At 35.9% G+C, this 8,470-nt stretch overlaps 1 long non-coding RNA gene across 1 annotated transcript; it reads left to right on the top strand.

Moving 5' to 3' along the window:
• The first annotated feature begins 2,957 nt into the window (after positions 1 to 2,957).
• On the top strand, positions 2,958 to 4,204 carry LOC127968683 (uncharacterized). Its single transcript, XR_008156052.1, has 2 exons — positions 2,958 to 3,779; positions 3,868 to 4,204. It is a non-coding gene; the product is annotated as an uncharacterized LOC127968683 (long non-coding RNA).
• Positions 4,205 to 8,470: the final 4,266 nt, after the last annotated feature.

Raw genomic sequence — 8,470 nt, forward strand, 5'->3', positions numbered from 1 at the left:
TAAACACTGTATTGTTGCTAATCAAATTGCTGCAAGCAAAGACACATAAGACGTGATTCGAATTGCACATTGTAACAGTATGGACCAAGCGTATTCTTAACAATTTAATGACGTGACATTTTCATTATCCTTTTCACAAAAAGGAGGAACCATAATATTTGCCTTTGACAGCTGGTGACTCCATCTAGTTATTGCTGGACTGCCTTTGAGGGCAAAAAAATGGTTGTCAATTAACTTTCTCCAGTTAAATAATGAATTAAATAATTATTTTTGGTCCCATTGCTGGTTAATAAGCTTGGTTATAGTTTTCCTACAATTTCATCACAGGAAAGAAATCTGTGTGTGTTCCTCAACAAATTACAGAAGTAAAGGAAAGTTTTTATCTGTTACAAATAATTTCTAAATGAAAGTTTTAATCTTTTCAGGATCAGAGAAAGTTGCTCACATTTTTATTACCTCACAAAGATGTATTATTGTTTATATATTATTGTAATTGTCTGTATCTTGGTCTTCCTTAGTCTTCGATCTTATAATCTACGATCATATCACTTCACTGGCTTCCAATTCATCTACAATATTGATCCAGTTTGAAACTTCAGTTAGTTTTTAAAGTCCTCAGTGATCCGGCCCCATCATATGTTAAAGATCTTACCCTCACTCACTCATCAGATCAACAGATCTTTAAGATCTTCTCATAAAGCACTTCTGCATTTGGCTCATGATCTTGACTCAAATTAAAGACTGATTAAGTTTTTATGGTCACTGGTCCTCCTCACCTGGAATCAGCTCTTTATTTCTTTCTCTCATGCTTTTAAATCTAGGCTTGCTCGTTTTCTATTATGCATGCTTGTGTTTTTTGTCATACTTTACCTTGTTCAGCACTTACCTTTACTTCTGCTGTGCATAAATATGCTATAAAAATACACTTACTTACTAAAATTAAATGGATTTAGCAGTAAGAATATCATTCTCTACACAGAGTCATTTTTAAATGCTATAATAATATAGAATATATCACAACCTACTAAACAATGACGAAAATACTCTTAATACATACCTAGATGAATCCTAGCTATCACATATTAAAGTTATTAAAATTCATTATATACAGTATTGTTCAAAATAATAGCAGTACAATGTGACTAACCAGAATAATCAAGGTTTTTCGTATATTTTTTTATTGCTACGTGGCAAACAAGTTACCAGTAGGTTCAGTAGATTCTCAGAAAACAAATGAGACCCAGCATTCATGATATGCACGCTCTTAAGGCTGTGCAATTGGGCAATTAGTTGAATTAGTTGAAAGGGGTGTGTTCAAAAAAATAGCAGTGTGGCATTCAATCACTGAGGTCATCAATTTTGTGAAGAAACAGGTGTGAATCAGGTGGCCCCTATTTAAGGATGAAGCCAAAACTTGTTGAACATGCATTTGAAAGCTGAGGAAAATGGGTCGTTCAAGACATTGTTCAGAAGAACAGCGTACTTTGATTAAAAAGTTGATTAGAGAGGAAAACCTATAAAGAGGTGCAAAAAATGATAGGCTGTTCAGCTAAAATGATCTCCAATGCCTTAAAATGGAGAGCAAAACCAGAGAGACGTGGAAGAAAACGGAAGACAACCATCAAAATGGATAGAAGAATAACCAGAATGGCAAAGGCTCAGCCAATGATCACCTCCAGGATGATCAAAGACAGTCTGGAGTTACCTGTAAGTACTGTGACAGTTAGAAGACGTCTGTGTGAAGCTAATCTATTTTCAAGAATCCCCCGCAAAGTCCCTCTGTTAAAAAAAAGGCATGTGCAGAAGAGGTTACAATTTACCAAAGAACACATCAACTGGCCTAAAGAGAAATGGAGGAACATTTTGTGGACTGATGAGAGTAAAATTGTTCTTTTTGGGTCCAAGGGTATGGGGTTAGAATTGTTGCATTATTCCAAATAAATAGATTATTATCCATAAATAAATGTAACGAGATTCAAAAAAAAATATAAAACTCACAAATAAATAAAATGAGATTTGCAAATAAAAAATATATATTTACAAATGTGTTTAATGTCACAAACACAACTCTACCTGGCATTTATTTGTGCACCGCTGTCTGTGCATTGGTAAATTACTGCACGCATTTGTGGATCGCTTCCTGTGCATTTGTGGATTTGAAACACTTCTAGCGTCGACGTGCAGATAAATCCACAAATAAGTGGACTCCACCCACCGTCTACTTAACCCAATCAGACAACGCCCATGTTGCACTGACCAATCGCAGCACGCTCTCTCTCCAACCAATCAAGTTTTGCCTAACAACCAGGGCGGGATCAGACACATGAACACGAGTCACTCGCTACAGTCTCTTCAACATGGCCGATCAAGAGGAGTAAAGACAGGTGAGTGATGCTAACACAGTAATTAACTGAAGTTTTACCAGGTTCTTGATATGTCATCATTTGTCATAACTAGTGAGGTAGTTTGACAATTTACACCATGATTTAATAAGTTATTATTTGCTCTCAAGCACCATTTCGAAGACTGTCGCATTTGTCTGCCACATACATCAAGGGTGTCTTAATTCTAAAATGGACCATTATTCATTGTGAGGTGTAAATTGTTGTAATTTCTTTACTTTTGAATTTCTTTACTTGTGGCCTACAAAATGCGACCTCCTTGAGAAAGCAGCCATCGAAACAGTCAGCGGATTTATTTTACATTTAGAATTACTGAATTAGTTTATTAGATTAAATAAACTATTACTTAATATTGAGTGCAAGATGAAGAATATGTGAAGCTGCGGGTAGATTCGATGTGCGCCTGTAGTAAGGTTGCCAACTGCCCTAATTATACAGATATACGTTTGGGGTAAGATCTTCCACTGCATATTACATGAGACTCGGGTTTTATTCCCCCTTGTCACCCCCCGCAGTGGCATCGTCTCCGATACTACGAGTATGTGTGAACTGAGGGTCATAAGCTGTTGTTACGTTACCTGTAATGCATGACATGTTAATTGAAATTAACTGTCGAAAAGAACCAGTTTTCGAAAAAAGAACCTGACTTCCCATCACTAGTGAAAAGTTGGCTTTCCTCATTATTATGTTCCCTTGTATATAACTGGAACGGTTACTCCATGCACCTTTAAACTACAGTCTGTTCAGTTAAATATTTGGCTGCAGTTTGTGTTTACTTACTGTTTGTTCAGGGCCTTTCTGCACAAGGTGAAAGTGCTGCTCGGGCATTAGTGCAGATAATCGCCAGGGATCTGACACCAGGGCCAAGCCGCTCCACTAATTACTATTATATATAATGCTCATTACTGTAGTAACATCCAAAAGAAAACCATAACGTTATTTGTAATTTAACTAGTGTTTCCCAGTTTTCTACCTCTCTGGTGTTTTCTGAACCCATCCGTCCGTCTGTGTTATTAATTTTTTTTTTTTTAAGGTAATTAAATGACCACTTGGTCATGTAGCATGTTACATTTAAAAATATTGTTGGAATATTGGCTATCTGCTAAAAATAAAAAAATCTAAAGTACTGTGCTGTATTTACCAATTAGACTAATATTTCATTATGAACAAGGTTTATTTCATTTATCAAAATGTTCTGTGTTTGTTATTATGCATTTTAGGACAGTGAGGCAGCAAATGACAGACTAATCCACTTTCTGAAGCTTGGATTACCCCAGGAAAACATCAGTAACATTTTAGGTGTCACTCATACAACTATCGTTCGTCAGATGAGAGAATGTGTTTGGCCAGAGACAGAATCCAATAATTAACCCTGAGGTAATTATTTCTTCTTACAATGCTTTATTGGTTTTGCTCTGTTAGATTAACCCCCCATATTTAAAATGATTTATTTGTTTACCTTTAGATGGAATATTCAGACTCAATGGCAGTTGAACAAGATGGTGGAGATGCTGACCATGTTCACTTTGCAGTCAACGTGCCTGTAATTCACAGGCCACAACTCACAAATGAGCAAATTGACCCACTGCAAGTGTCTGATTCATTTGGAGTAGATGTATACCTCAAGACTCTCACATATGTACAGACTTTGATTGAATAAAGGGATATTTGAAGGTTTATTTCTGCTGCTCTAATTTTGACAGCAAGGTTGTAAATGTGTATATATAGTTGTATCTTAAGTAAAACTTGTGGAAACAACCTTTTAAGACATGTAAAATAATTAAATTTATTTTAAAATGTTATTGAAGTACTTTATTTATTATTATTACTTGTACATAGAAAAAGAAATTACATAGAACCAGTGTCCAGAATTAAATGAGTCCAAATCCAGTGGAGGATGTGTTAGCACAAGCTTGCAATGTAGATGCAAAGTTATCCATTGTGGTTATTTCAGCTGGTATCATCAGGGTCCTGCTGCAGGTAGAAGCCTTGAAGTATCTTCCATTCCAAACATTTACCTGGAGATTCTTGGATGGGACTTCCCATCCAGTCCAAAATGATGTAAGCTTTTGTAGCTGGTCTGTAGTAACTGTGTGGAAAAATAATCAGAAGATGCATACAAACAACTCTTAACATTTTATGGAAGGTTGTATGCATTAAAACTGTCAAACTGCAATGAGTCTTAGAATGAGAAGTTTGAAAAATACTTTTTACAGGATTTATATTGTAATTAAGCCATTTATAATACATATTAAAACAATAAATATCGCTAATTTGATTTGCAAAGTATTAATAAAAAATATAATCTTAAGAACATCTAAGTGTACTCAACTGTGCTCTTTTGAGACACCATAAACTAAAATGTGCTTTTAATATACTACCTCTATTTAAAACAATATGTATTTAGTTACCACTTGTAGTACAAGAAGTTCAGTTGGACCAGAAGTGGTAACTAAATACATGTTATTAATACTTCCAATCATAGTAACCTGAACGACATACCAATTTTTCCTCAAATGTGCTTTATAATAAATTACAATAAATCTATGAACAGGCTGTGGTCATGTCATGCATTACAGGTAACGTAACAACAGCTTATGACCCTCAGTTCACACATACTCGTAGTATCGGAGACGATGCCACTGCGGGGGGTGACAAGGGGGAATAAAACCGAGTCTCATGTAATATGCAGTGGAAGATCTTACCCCAAACGTATATCTGTATAATTAGGGCAGTTGGCAACCTTACTACAGGCGCACATCGAATCTACCCGCAGCTTCACAAATTCTTCATCTTGCACTCAATATTAAGTAATAGTTTATTTAATCTAATAAACTAATTCAGTAATTCTAAATGTAAAATAAATCCGCTGACTGTTTCGATGGCTGCTTTCTCAAGGAGGTCGCATTTTGTAGGCCACAAGTAAAGAAATTCAAAAGTAAAGAAATTACAACAATTTACACCTCACAATGAATAATGGTCCATTTTAGAATTAAGACACCCTTGATGTATGTGGCAGACAAATGCGACAGTCTTCGAAATGGTGCTTGAGAGCAAATAATAACTTATTAAATCATGGTGTAAATTGTCAAACTACCTCACTAGTTATGACAAATGATGACATATCAAGAACCTGGTAAAACTTCAGTTAATTACTGTGTTAGCATCACTCACCTGTCTTTACTCCTCTTGATCGGCCATGTTGAAGAGACTGTAGCGAGTGACTCGTGTTCATGTGTCTGATCCCGCCCTGGTTGTTAGGCAAAACTTGATTGGTTGGAGAGAGAGCGTGCTGCGATTGGTCAGTGCAACATGGGCGTTGTCTGATTGGGTTAAGTAGACGGTGGGTGGAGTCCACTTATTTGTGGATTTATCTGCACGTCGACGCTAGAAGTGTTTCAAATCCACAAATGCACAGGAAGCGATCCACAAATGCGTGCAGTAATTTACCAATGCACAGACAGCGGTGCACAAATAAATGCCAGGTAGAGTTGTGTTTGTGACATTAAACACATTTGTAAATATATATTTTTTTATTTGCAAATCTCATTTTATTTATTTGTGAGTTTTATATTTTTTGTGAAACTCTTTACATTTATTTGTGAATTTGATATATTTTTGTGAATCTCGTTACATTAATTTATGGATAATAATCTATTTATTTGGAATAATGCAACAATTCTGACCCCATACAAGGGCCACAGGCAGTTTGTGAGACGACCCCCAAACTCTGAATTCAAGCCACAGTACACAGTGAAGACAGTGAAGCATGGAGGTGCAAGCATCATGATATGGGCATGTTTCTCCTACTATGGTTTTGGGCCTATTTATCGCATACCAGGGATCATGGATCAGTTTGCATATGTTAAAATACTTGAAGAGGTCATGTTGCCCTATGCTGAAGAGGACATGCCCTTGAAATGGTTGTTTCAACAAGACAATGACCCAAAACACACTAGTAAACGGGCAAAGTCTTGGTTCCAAACCAACAAAATTAATGTTATGGAGTGGCCAGCCCAATCTCCAGACCTTAATCCAATTGAGAACTTGTGGGGTGATATCAAAAATGCTGTTTCTGAAGCAAAACCAAGAAATGTGAATGAATTGTGGAATGTTGTTAAAGAATCATGGAGTGGAATAACAGCTGAGAGGTGCCACAAGTTGGTTGACTCCATGCCACACAGATGTCAAGCAGTTTTAAAAAACTGTGGTCATACAACTAAATATTAGTTTAGTGATTCACAGGATTGCTAAATCCCAGAAAAAAAAAAATGTTTGTACAAAATAGTTTTGAGTTTGTACAGTCAAAGGTAGACACTGCTATTTTTTTGAACACACCCCTTTCAACTAATTGCCCAATTGCACAGCCTTAAGAGCGTGCATATCATGAATGCTGGGTCTTGTTTGTTTTCTGACAATCTACTGAACCTACTGGTAACTTGTTTGCCACGTAGCAATAAAAAATATACTAAAAACCTTGATTATTCTGGTTAGTCACATTGTACTGCTATTATTTTGAACAATACTGTGTGTATATATATATATATATATATATATATATATATATATATATATATATATATATATATATATATACACACACACACACACACACGCACACATACATACCTTTTAATGTGGAAACCCATCACTGTCCAGTGAAAGATGACACAACACTACACATTTCTTGGACTGACTCTTGACACACTTTCAACATTCAAAGCATGCTCAAACTTGTAAATCAACTTCTGAGTTCAGCAGCGTTTCCTGAGATTCAATCTTTCATTTAAACTGACTGAATAACAGCAGAAGAGAGTTTAGATGACTGTCATTCTTCTCATTCTCACGTCTCTTTCTGGTAGAAGTGAAAGAAATTTCAGAGCTGCTGTTCAACACAACACTTCAGAGGCAGACAAAGACAGTTTCTCTAGTTGTTTTTATGTATGAGTGTTTTCTTATGATGTGTCATTGGTCACTTTGTGCTTCTTTAATGTTGTGCTGATGTTGTTTTGATGGTTTAATGTAGGGGTGACCCCGAACAGTTGACAAATCGAAGTTTTGATTCGAGGAGTCTGATTCGACTACAAATCTCACAGTCTAATATTCGCGGGGTGTTATGATTATGCCATTTTAACTATATGGGGGAGCTCAAATGTCTGATTTCACTTAGAACTACCGGATATCAGCCTATTATGATAAAGCTGTAAGAATCTGAAAGAAAGAAACTTCAAATGAATATTTTAAAGTGTATATTTTAAAGTGTGTGAGTAAATCCAACCACCCCTATAGATTAATGTTTCACTTTCCATAACCCGTGACCGACAGAGGAGCATCTTGGCTGCAGGGATTTAAAACTTTACCAAGACTCAAACTGACACAGGCAGAGACTGGATTTTTTCGATTAGGTAGGGTACAAGTTATTTAAAAACATTTCAGCCGGTGGATATATATTGTGAATATATATTATTTACCTGATATAAGATGCATTTGGTTTTGAGTCAAGCGCTTCATTGTAGTACTACAGTGATATCTCTTCAGAGCACAGTGCGAGCAGGACAAACAGCAGAATATGAATAACTATGACTGTTATATACATACTATTATAATGAGAAGACCATTATAATAAAACGCTATGAATTTTTAGCTAATTTTAGTTTACCTAATGTGTTTCTGCACATTGTTTCGTGAAGAATGCGTCCACAAAAGGATTTCATTCAGAGCCCCGCAGATATGTTTATGTGCATTTGGCCCTTTTTGCAAATAGCCTATAAGTCCTAATATTAACGTTATGCAGTGGCGGCTTCAGACAATTTTGATTGGGAGGGCAATGGGGGGTCCTGGTCATTTCAAGAGGGGTCTCATGAAAACCAACAAAAAATACAGTGGACACGGCTAATAACTGCATATTACTGCTACTAAACAACAAAAACATCAACATATCAACTACTTTGTTTTAAATTAATTAATCAATTGCAGTTTGCAAACAATATGCTCAAACTTTAAAGGGTTGGTTCACCCAAATATTAAAACTATGTCATTAATAACTCACCCTCATGTCGTTCCATACC

This window comes from Carassius gibelio, chromosome A4, assembly GCF_023724105.1.
Source record: "Carassius gibelio isolate Cgi1373 ecotype wild population from Czech Republic chromosome A4, carGib1.2-hapl.c, whole genome shotgun sequence".
Classification (NCBI taxonomy): Eukaryota; Metazoa; Chordata; class Actinopteri; order Cypriniformes; family Cyprinidae; genus Carassius; species Carassius gibelio.